Source organism: Pinus tabuliformis, chromosome J (genome assembly GCF_031772625.1).
Source record: "Pinus tabuliformis cultivar Carrire ecotype Pingquan chromosome J, CPIR1, whole genome shotgun sequence".
NCBI classification, from domain to species: domain Eukaryota; kingdom Viridiplantae; phylum Streptophyta; class Pinopsida; order Pinales; family Pinaceae; genus Pinus; species Pinus tabuliformis.
Genome location: NC_142295.1, coordinates 364,691,098 through 364,703,324, shown reverse-complemented (window position 1 = coordinate 364,703,324; position 12,227 = coordinate 364,691,098).

The window sequence follows — 12,227 nt, the reverse complement described above, 5'->3', positions numbered from 1 at the left end:
GTGCCCTAAATATTTTTTTATGGTGTTCAATTCATTTTCACTATCAAAAAACAATTCAAACACTCTAATATTCAAAAAAAAAATTAAATTCCCAGATTCCAATAAGAATATGTTATCCAAATGAATTTGTAGCGTCAGAACGCCTTTATATAATTGTCTTTAGTGCGATTTTTTGGAGTTTTTGATGCTAGAATTCGGCCTAAAAAATTGTGGTGAAATCTTGATTTGTGTTATTTAAACTAATTTTTTTTTACTATATATATGGATTCAACACCTTGAAAAACCTCTAGAGCACTTCTATTGAGCAAGGATTACTAATCAAACTTGTGATTTCAACGAATTTCTGTTAGATTTTAGAAAAATTAGCCCTGAAAATTCCAAAAAAATACTTCCAAAAAATCTTACTAAAAACAACTCCCTCTATTTTTTTTCAGAAGAAAAAAACATCATAGCTTTATATTAAGGATATATAAAGATCTTGAATACATAAACTCAGAAAGACTGATACGGCTTGGATGCCCAGACCTCATTCATATTGATGCATGACAATTCCATACCGGCAAACTAATGCCTATCATCATTTTCAGAAAGACCCGGATCAGAAGAGCGTCAGAGGAGCATATGAGAAGAAACTAAAACTTCTCCCGGATTAATAGAGTTGTGACCCAAAACTTTACAGACTATACCAAAAAAGAAAATCCATCAAATACAATAGGAAGAGAGCAGTTACGCCCTGCCTACTGTAAGAGGAACCATGATCAAAAAGAGCAAGTGACATTCAGGAGGCAGAGTCCGCTTGCAGATCTAAAATCACGACATCAAAAGAGAAACATATTTTTGCAGAAAGTTGTTAATGGTAGGACTCATGACAGGCCAGAATACGCTGGAAAATAGCCTGGATAGGCTCCTTAGAGTCTTGGAAAGTGTGCGCATTCCTCCAGTTCCATAGATGCCAGCAGGTGATTATGAACAGCGATCTCCGAGGGGGGGATTGCCCACTCCACCAAAGAAAGCCTTCCTGAACAGAAGAGAAACAGATGTGAGGGAAAACAAAATATGTAGACAAATCATACCAGATTGTAAGGGACGATGGGCACTGAAAGAACATGTGTAGGTTTGTTTCCGAAGCTTTCAGGCACATAGAGCATCTGCTTGGACCCTGCCAACATCTCCTTTGCAATGTCTCCCATGTAAGGTTTTTGTTCCAAAATAACAACCAGGAGAAGATAACCATCTTCATCGGACAAGCAGCTTTCCAAAAACACATAGGAAAAAAAGGATGAGGATTCCCAGAAACAACAGAAATCATGTCTTCATATATGTTCTTGACGCTGACAGGCTTATGGATGGACCATACCAAGCTATCATGAGTGCCTGTCCTGGAAACCCCCAAGCAGGTAAGTCTCTCCTTTGCCGACAGCCATAGAGGAAGCGTCTGTCGAGGCAGATGAAGCTCCTCCCCGTCCTTCCAGATCGGAGAGGCACCTGACCATCCCTTGATCAGCTTGTCCCACGTAAAGATCCCCAGCCTATGAAATTCATGAAGCAGCGGATGAGGGATTGTGAAACCCTTGCCAGATAAAATGGAGTCGAAAGCAATAAAAATATTAGATCCAGAATATAGAGTCCAGCAAAATTTTCCCATGAAAAATGGTTGAACTTTTCGTAAGCTTTTCCATATCAACGAGCCATTTCTGGTTCCCAAGGTCCGCTTTCTGTACCAAAATTCTACAAATTTTCCTTTGAGATATTTTGTCTTTATAAGATTACTCCACGGCCCGTCCCCAAATATGCCTCTGTGGAGAGATTTGCAGAGAAGTGTGTTTCCAAAGGAACGAATGTTTTTCAAGCCCCATCCACCCCTACATTTTGGAACAGAGATGGACGCTATCTTAACGAGATGGATTTTACTCTGATATGCATGACCTCCCCAAAGAAAGTTAGCAATCAACCTGTTCATCTGCTTAATAATACTGCTGGGAAGATAGAAAATGTGAGCCCAGTAGACTGACAGTTGACAGAGGACTGACTGTGCTAATATAAGTCTGCCAGCAAGTGAGAGGAATTTGTATTCCCATCGAGCAATCTTCTTGTAGAATCTGTCCAGTAGCCATTGCCAATCCCTGATAGTATGTCCTTTAGCCTTTAATGAGAATCCCAGGTATTTGATTCCGTGTTGTAGTGAATATGGAGCTATACCCAGCAGGTCTGAAATCCATTTTACAATATCCAACTTCACATCATTATGGAACAAGAAGGATTTTTCCTTGTTAATGATCAGGCCAGTAGCCCTCTGAAATCTTGAGAGAATGTCATTTATGCAAGTCCAGGAGGCCCTACAGAGCATAGCAAGGATGAGAATATCATCAACGAAAAGACTATGAGAGATGGAGATATTCTTACAGATTTTGACTGGAAGGCATCTCTTCTCCGCAACAGCTTTGTTGATCTGAATACTAAGAGAGTTCATCACCAGAATGAACAGCAATGGAGAAAGGGGACATCCCTGGCGAAGACCCCTCTCAGCTTGAAAAAATACCGAGGGAATGCCATTCACGATCACCGAGTATTTAACATTCTCCACACAAGACATGACCCAATTAACACCTTGGGATTTAAGTCCAATTTTTGCTAACAGGATTCTCAAAAAACCCCAATCGACACAATCATAAGCTTTTTGCAAGTCGATTTTGAGGATTGCAGCGTCCATATTCTTCGATATCATTTTAAAGAGGCTTTCTTGGGTCATGGCAACCGCGTCCAAGATTAATCTGCCCTTTAAAAAGGCGTGCTGATCTCTGGAAATATAGGAGGATAGAAGAGGCTTCATACGTTCTGCAACAATTTTTGATATGATTTTGAACATGATATTACATAATGAGATTGGCCGAAAGTCCTGAAAGGTATCAGCCCTATGTTTCTTTGGAATAAGCGCTATGAATGTAGAGGTAGTTGCAGAGTGAATATTTCCAGCCATCCGGGAAGCATCCACCATACGCAGCAAATCCAATTTGAAGAGATCAAAATAATGAAGGAAGAATTCTATTGGCCAGCCGTCAGGCCCCGGGCTTTTATCCTTTTTGAAGGATTTCATGGCCTTAAGAAGTTCATCTTCAGAGATGGGCCTTATGAAGTCTTCATTTGCAGCATCATTAAACATATCTGGCATATGCTCAACACCCCAAAAGGCGTCCTGGAAAGCAATCTCCCTTCTTCTGTACTGGTCTTGGAAGTACCGTACTGCCTCCGCCGTGATCTGGTCCTGTGATAAGAGAATGTTCCCCCGATCATCTCTAATGCTCCAGATAGAATTTTTTTCTCTTCTAGCACTAGCGAATTTGTGAAAAAAATTTGTGTTCCTGTCTCCTGCTTTGAGCCAGATGGCTCTGCTCTTGAGACGCCATGATTCCTCCTCTTTTAGGAGGATCATATTTTTCCTTTTTTCCAGCTTTCTAATCTTGTTTTTCATGTCAAAAGAGAGGCGGTTGGGGTCGGCCTGCTCCCAAAGGCCGTCCAGTTCCTTGCGTATGCAAATCAGTTCCTCTTTATCCGATCTTTGCTTATTTTTTTGCCACTCTTTCGAGACATCTTTCAACCTCTTTAGCTTTTCACGGAAAGGCATGAAAGGAGCCAATTCAGATTCCTGTATGAGCTTCCAATTCTCTGTTATGATTTCGTTGTAGGACTGGTCCTCCAAGAATATCCTATTGAATTTAAAGGAGTATCCCGCTCTGTAATTGTTCCCATGCCAGGTCAGAGAGATAGGCCTGTGATCGGATGAGTGGTCTTTTCTGATTGATAATACAGGCATACCCATAAATCCAATAATGCTGGCGTGTATAATGACTCTGTCGATTCTCTTAGCTGCATATGCTTGCCCGGTCCTACAATTATCCCAAGTCGGAAACATTCTGTCAGGAGCAATATCCGTCAAGTCCCTGTAGAGAAGTTCTTTCTTTATTCTCTCTGCCAGAGGGTCAAATTTCCTGCAGTTCCCCCAGCATTCATTAGAATTAAGAGTCAAGTTAAAATCGCCAGCTAATAGCAGCGATTCAACCTCTAGAATGTGTGAGTCAAAAAGTTTTTCCCAAAAGGCCAATCTGTTTTTATATGGAGCATAGATGTTCAGCAAGTTGAGAGAGCAAGATTGTCCCCTGATTGAAGCATGTATTAAGATTCCAGCAAAGCATTTATATGCTTTAGCCTTGATCCAGACTGGATCCCACAGAACCACCAGGCCACCCGACTGACCGTTTGCTTCTGTGGCCACCATATGCCACGCAGGGAACATTTTTCTAAAATATACTATAGATGCAAAGCTGGGATGCATGGTCTCCTGAATGAAAATGATCTTCGGATGGGCCGAGTAGAACACATCCTTTAGCGCGTTAAATTTGGGGGCTGCGCCCAATCCCCTGATGTTCATTGAGATAAGGAAAGTCATTTTGATGATTCACCGGCCTCACATGCTCTAAGGGGCCGAAATTCAGGTGAATCCAGAACAGGAACTTCCACTAAAGAGAAATTTCTCACATCCTGCTCAGAAGCTACAGTCCTCCCTCTAAAATGACGAGTACCCCCCTTTGATTTCTTCCTGACAGTGATATTTTTAGCGGATTGAGGACTGATGAACGGATAGGGCGGGCTGGACGGTTTGTGTATGGTAAGCGGTTCAAGTTCCAGTGAATTTCTATTTAGGAGGCAGTCAATATCACTGTCAAAATTATTAGCCAGAGAATCTGGGGAAGCATTACCCGAGGAGCGGGCATGACGTGGGTCAAAATCTTGGGGCCGGATAGGTTCCTTTCCCTTCGAATCACCATGACAAAGTTTAACGGAGACGGAGAGGAGGATGAAATCTGTATAGGGAGAGAACCTACGACAAAGTCTTTTTTATTCATATCAGGAGGAGGAGGAACTGGAGTATCCTCACGTGGTTCAGGAATTTGAGAGCATAAAGGTGGCGAGGTGATTGAATCTATGCGGACTTGTGATTCTCTATAGGAGCAGAAAGGATCAGGTGCAGAAGGAGGATCTGAAAGCTGGGACTTTTTTCCCATGTTTTGTGCTTGAAACGACTGTTGTTGCATTCCAGAGACCCGAATACCAGCTTCCTGGGAAAACTCAGACTCAGAATGTCTGACCCGCCTGATATTTGATTTCCTGTTTTTATGAAGTAATCGGCGGCTACAGTTCCTGATCAAGTGGCCCGTCTTATGACATAAGGAGCATCTAAAGGGGATACCCCAAAAATCTAGTCTTTGTAGGATTTTGCTATCTCCCCATGCGATCTCTAAGTGATCTGGATAACCGCCTTTGTATGGCTTTTCGATTAGGACCCAGGCAACTCTCTTATCAGTCTCTCCTCTACACCAGGGATCAACATAGACAAACCTGCCTATCGAGTTCCCTATTTTTGAAAGAGATTCTTCCGTCCATAGCTCCAAGGGCAGGTTTGGAAGCTTCACCCAGATCAGGCAATTTGAAGGAGTGTTCTTTAAGGGATCAAAACCTATGTACCAGCGAGATAGAGCTAAGAAACTTCTTCCATAGACCCAAGGATTTTTGAAGATAATCTCCACGTCAGACTCTTTCAGGAAATGGAAGGAATACCATTCCTTCATTAGACGGGAGATGATTGGGGTATACCCAATGAGGGGAGCCCACTTGACCGATAACCATTTACGCATGTCCTGATCCTCCATCTCGGGAAATTGCCACTTCCCAACCAGCGACAATTTCTTCAGGCTATCGATTCTTTCTGTGAGGGTGGTACCGTCTACACATATGGCTTTCGGAGAAGGGTCGGTCTTGACAGGATTCCTATCCTTGGTAAAGAAGGAAGAAGGGGATTCAGCTATTTTGGAAGAGGCCTTTTTTGGCTTTTGTGATCCTCTGCAAGCTGGCTTAATGATCATGTCCTCCACTGTAGCTTGCCAGCCTGTAGAGGTTGTATGATTGTTCCGATCTTCCTCAGCTTGTATAGCTGCCTGTACAAGCGCTCGCGTGGCTGAAGAGTCCGAGTCATCCATTGCAGTTAATGGGATTGAGTGAGTACTCATTGGCAGTGTTGATGCTGTCATCCACTTGTGCCAGAAACGGTGATCATGCTCCTAATAACTTCCTTCCTTATACTATCCCCATTTTTAATAAGACCTGGAGGGGAAGGCCGTATGCAGAAAGGACTGTTCTGATAGAAAAAAATTGAGAGAAGACAGACCCGAAGTGAAAGCTTTTAATAGAGAATGCCAGGGAAATCAGTATCAAAGATTACAATTCTGACAAAGGATGTCTCGGAATATGGAGAATTGAAGGATCCAGAGTAATATGGACACAGGATCAATACGGAGGAAGACTCCAGAATAGGGGAAAGGGTGGCGGAAATCAGCAATAAGGAAAAATCTACTAGATGATAAGACATAAAAGGACTTCTCCTTCCCCAAGACTGCTTTACATCCTTAAATGGAAGAGATCATACGTACTATGCCAGTTAAGGATGGATTGTGAGAATGGGAGATAAAATAAAGGCAATTAAAGCTGGGAAGGACCCTAGAAAATTCAAAATTTTCAGGTGACCGGAGAGATGAGGAAAAACCAGGAATTTCACTGGTTTTCTGGCAGCCCTGGAAACCACCTTTCAGGTAGGTGGAAGCGGTTTTGCAGGGGAATGGTCATGACAATCAACACAGCAGCAAACAAGCTGGAAGACACACCACCACCTCCCAATTCTGATACGAATATCAGTACACGGACTATAGAAGACGAAAGAGTTCTTTATCTTTAAGAATATAGATTTCAGCATTTTATATACATGTTCAGAACTATCACATTGCTTAAATGAGAAACCAGAAGCTAAAACAAAAACTACTGTAATTCGTCGTCGATGATTTTTGCCTTACAAAACTAAGAACAGATAAGGGGAGGTTGATAAAACTGACCTTTTCATGCGTTGCCGGAACAAGCGGGAGAGAGAGCGTCTTTTACCATAACCATCTTCATCAAAGCATCAAACCGGGCCAAGAACAGTTCAGCTTAGAAATTTATAGAAATCCACAACCACCACCCCAGAAAAAACAGACAGAGAATGAAACCATTCAATATCATTGATTTACGCAACCTAGACCCCAGAATATGCATTCGCCTGATAGGAAGCAATTATGGCCACCTTCTCAGTAAGAAGGAAACAGAGAGAGAGCAGTCATGTAAAGAACCCAAGGCCTGAGGCCTAAGGTGGAAGAAAAAACCGCAGCTAAACTATCAGAGTCTAATTTATAACTAGAACCTGAGAAACAAAGATAATCCCAGATGTCCTTCTGCATGGGGAGAGCATCCTATCTGCACTACGTGTCCAGGGAGATAAATGTGCATGCGGTGAACCGCCCTTTCCAGCCGGGTGTCGCTGTAGGGAAAGCGACTTTTCCTGTAGTAGACCGACCAGAGGATACTCCCCGCCTTCCTAAGTTCAGAAACCAAAAGCCTAATGGAGTAAAATGCGTTGTCTGTCTCCGGAGATGGCGAATGGCTGTAATCTATTGGACTCTGTCAACGCCTGTTCTGACTCCGCTTCTCTCCCGTGTTCCGGCATCGCCCCTCCTTCTGCCCCTCGAATCTCGACTCAAAAACAACTCCCTCTATATATATATTAATGTGAATCATCCCCCTATATATTAATGTGAATCATGAGTTTATAGATATTTAAGATTTAAAATTAAAATGGTTTTTAAATGTGCGGGAATTTAACGAATGTACGATTGGTAATTTGATAAATTTGTGGATTTAAGAGCATCCGAGGATTGGAACCTCATATCTTGTGGATGAAATTATTTAATAATATTTATAATAATTATAGTTAAGTTAGGGATCTATATTATGGAACCATAAATTTAATAATATTTGAAAATAGGTATTAAAATGAAATTATGTTAATTTATTATTTTAATATGCAGATTTTTATAATTAAAATTATGTTAGGAAAATTTATAGAAGGTTGAAGCATATGACATTTTGAATAAATATTTTATTTATTTTTAAGGGGTAGAAAGTTTAAATAATGAATCAAAGAGTGTCACATTAAATATAAATAAAAGTAAGAAATTAGAAAATGAATATAATTATTAGAAGGATAAAAAGAAATGTGATCATTGATGAATATCAATTATTAATAATAAGATTAAGTGAAAAAGGGATTTGGAGAATAATTATAATAGGTCAAATTAAAATAAGAAATTGATTAGAAGAATAATTAGTTTCAAGGGTTAGCTCAATTGGTTGAACTCTCATTGCTAAAGCACCTCAATAATGGGAGGTCACCGGGTCAATTATCTTTAATGGCCTTGGGGTTAGGCTCTGTACTAGCTGGTGTAATCCCTTTGGGTAGATATGCCTAGATATTTTCTCAAAATAAAAAAAAAACATGAGGATTAACTCAATTGGTCGCATTCCCATTGCTAAAGTACCTCACCAATGGGAGGATCGCATTCCCATTGCTAAAGTACCTCACCAACGGGAGGATTAACTCCCTTTGGGTAGACATGCCTAGATATTTTCTCAAAATAAAAAAAAATACTTGAGGATTAACTCAATTGGTCGCATTCCCATTGCTAAAGTACCTCACCAACGGGAGGATTATCTTAATTTGTCGAGTTCTCGTTGCTAAATTACCTCACGAACAAGAGGCCACAGTCAGCTCTGTTATAGCTGGTGTGATCCCTTTGGGTAGATATGCCTAATATTTTCTCAAAAAAACCTCGAGGGTTAACTCAATTGGACGAGTTCTCGTTGCCAAAGTACCTCACCAACGGGAGGCCACGGTCAGCTCTGCTAGTTTGGTTGGCAGATGTGATCCCTAGTTTGGTTGGTTGGTTGGTGGGATGTGATCCCTAGTTTGGTTGGGGGGATATGATCTCGGGGTCAGCTCTGCTAGTTTGGTGATTTGTTTGCCGAGATTTTCCTCAAAAAAAATAATAATAATTGAAACTGTTAGATCAAACTAATAATCTTAAATTTGGTCAAATTGAATTAGGGCTAGAATTAAATATTTCTATTAAAAATCAAATTATGACTAAATTATTAAAATAAAATTGAAATAGTATTAAAATAAAATTAATTAGTACAACCACATTAATATTTTTAATGTGGTTGATATAGCTGTATAACAGAACAAACTATTACAGCACGAAGAATGTCTTACCAATGTGCACATTTAGCTCATTAACCATGTATAAAAAGGTTATGGGTCAACTTTAACTTGAGAAAAAAAAAGGAATTACACATCTTATTATAAAATGGACCATTTTGCTAAATTAAATTTGCTTATATATTATTTTCCCCATCTAATTAGAATATGAACATATTAGGAATAATCTCAAATCTCTAGGAAATTGGTGCTCGGGGAGCCTATGGCGAATCTAGTTTAATTTGAGAAAAAAAAAAAAGGAAGAAGAAGAAGAAGAAGAATTACACGTCTTATAATTTCTCCATTTAATTGGAATATGAACTTATTAGAATTGGAATAATCTCAAATCCCTAGGAAATTGGGCGGGGAGCCCTGTGGCACAAATCTAATTTAATTTGAAAAATAAAAAGGAGGAATTACACATCTTATTATAAAATGGACCATTTTGCTAAATAAAATTTGCTTATATATTAATTTCTCCATCTAATTAGAATATGAACTTATTAGAATTGGAATAATCTCATAATCCCTAAGATATTGGTGGGTAAGGAGCCATTGGCACGAACCTAACTTTTTAAAATCTATTAAAAGTTAATGCAATCTAGCAAACTATGTAACACACTACAACTGTTGATAAACATTAAGATTAAGCATACCTAAGCATATTCCCTTGAAAATAAATCTAAATCGTTAATTAAAAAAAATTAAAAATTCAACAAATCCTCATCTACCTTCAATTAAAATAAGAAGTTTTGAGAAAAATTAGATTATTATAGAAATTAAATTAAAGTTAGAATTCTTATTACATATTAAATTAGTATTAATCAAAATTGGATAAGTAAAGTGAGAGGTTCTTCCAGCAAAAATGCTATCAAGCCAGGGAAGATAGTGACACCTTAAGAGTGGGGCTTTATGGATTGAAGCCAGAGGCTAAAATGCAAAGTATTTTCACAGTATCATTTGGGAGTTGTGTGATAGCGAGGGTAACAAAGCCAGAAGCCTCTGGGGTCAATAACTTCAACTCTCTATTCAAGAATCAGTTACGTCCAAAATGGGGAATCAGTTTTTTTATATGCACGTCCAAAATGGGGAATCAGTCTTTTTTATATGCACATGTTGGAGGAGATCCGTCTATTTGGAAGAAAATCAAGTGGATTTTACGGTCATTCCAAAAGTGAATTGATCATATGATTTTAGTGACTTTAGGCTTATTGCCATGTGTAATAGTCTACACAAAATTATCTCTAAAGTTATTGCTACAGCTTTATCCAAGATTATTACTCTGGAATAGTTTGCTTTATCCAAAATTATTACTCTGGAATAGTTTGGTTTTCTTAGAGCCAAATTCATTAAAGGTCTCCATTCTATTTAGAAATTAAGCCATTTTATTTAATCAAACTTTTTCTATTGAATTGATCTTGGGTTTTTTTTTAGATTAGGTCTAGCAGTTACCAATTCACCCTATGCCTAAAAAAAAAAATGTATAAGAAAGAAAAAAAGAAAGAAATTATTTTTAACGTCTACAAGGCTAAAGATAGCCTATGGGACATATTGCTTCTTCATCTGCTTGATGTATTCGGCCCTTTTTTTGTGAAGCTTCAAAATAAATGCTCCTAGGTTCTCAAAAAACCCCTCGCTAAATAGATTATCCCAAGAGCTAGCTACCAACATATCTGCATAACTTTTCTTGTTGCCTTTGAAGGCCTCACATTCTAAAATGAAATGTTTTTATGTTTCCACTTTTTCGGAAGAACAAAAAATGCATACTCTTTCCTCCCACACTTCCTTTGGCCTTTTCCAACGCCCTGTTTCACAACGGAGTTGATGAGAATTAGTCCTTAACTAAGCAATAAGAATTTTGGCTCTCCAAGAGATATTGGCCTCTATGTATGCTTTTGGTTTATGGCTATGAGTGGGATTAAACACTTCAATATAGTAATTTTTCTTTCTTCCTAGCTCCTTATCCCAAGTACGCTTGTGGAACTTTTCCATAACAAAATCTTTTATCTCTTTGTTGTTTATGGGACACACATTCAAGCCAATACCCCATTTACTAAACCATTTGTTATTTTGCTGCATCCAAGTTTTTTTGCTCTTGCACAATGTATCATTAAAGACAACCTTAGGCCATCTACCCTCTTCCATTTGCTCAATTTTTTTTAAATATCTTATGACTCACACCATATCAATTGCTTCAATAGGAGCAATCCATGTTTCACTTAACAAGATATCATAAGGAACAACACTTTTAATCTTAAATTTGTTTGTAATCAAACACTTCTAAATTTTCTCAATTTGTCTCCACTGCATGTCGGATGTACTGCTGGCCCATAGTTCACAACCATAGAGAATCATCAGAATCACTAGAAGCCTAAAAAGAGTTTGAGTGGTTTTCTAGTCCCATAACTCTGCCTCTCTACACCTATTTTGAAAAGCATAAAATGTTTTCCAACCCCCCAAAGTTCTTTTCTTTCTACAAACGTTCCAGCTTAGATTTTTGTTGAAGTCAATTCCGAGGTATTTGTAATCTGCAACTTCTTCCAGAATGTTGCCTTCAAAGTAGAACTTATGCTGATTATGTTTTCTTTTCTTAGAGAAGACCACTACTTTCGTTTGCTGATATTGACTTGCATCCCCACACTTCTACAAAAATGCTTAAGGGATAGTAAGTGCTCTTGCAAACCAAGAGCCGATTTAGCAATCAGACTAAAGTCATCTGCATACAAAAGAAGCCTTATAACAAACTTGCCCAAATAGATATCATCACCCTCTTGCAAATTTAGCCACTCCTCAAGCTTGTCGATATATAAACCAAAAAGGGTAGGAGACAGTGGGCAACCTTTCTTGACCCCGATATCACTTCTAAAACTTTCAAAAATGCCTGCTGAAGTTCTAATTTTGACTTTCACCTCTTCACACAGCCTATGCACAGCTGCTCTAAAATGTTTAGGAACCCCAAGTTCCTCCATTCTGTGCCAAAGCTTATCCATAGGAACCGAGTCAAAAGCTTTTCTGAAACCAATAAAGCAACAAAATACTTCTTCATTTTTCT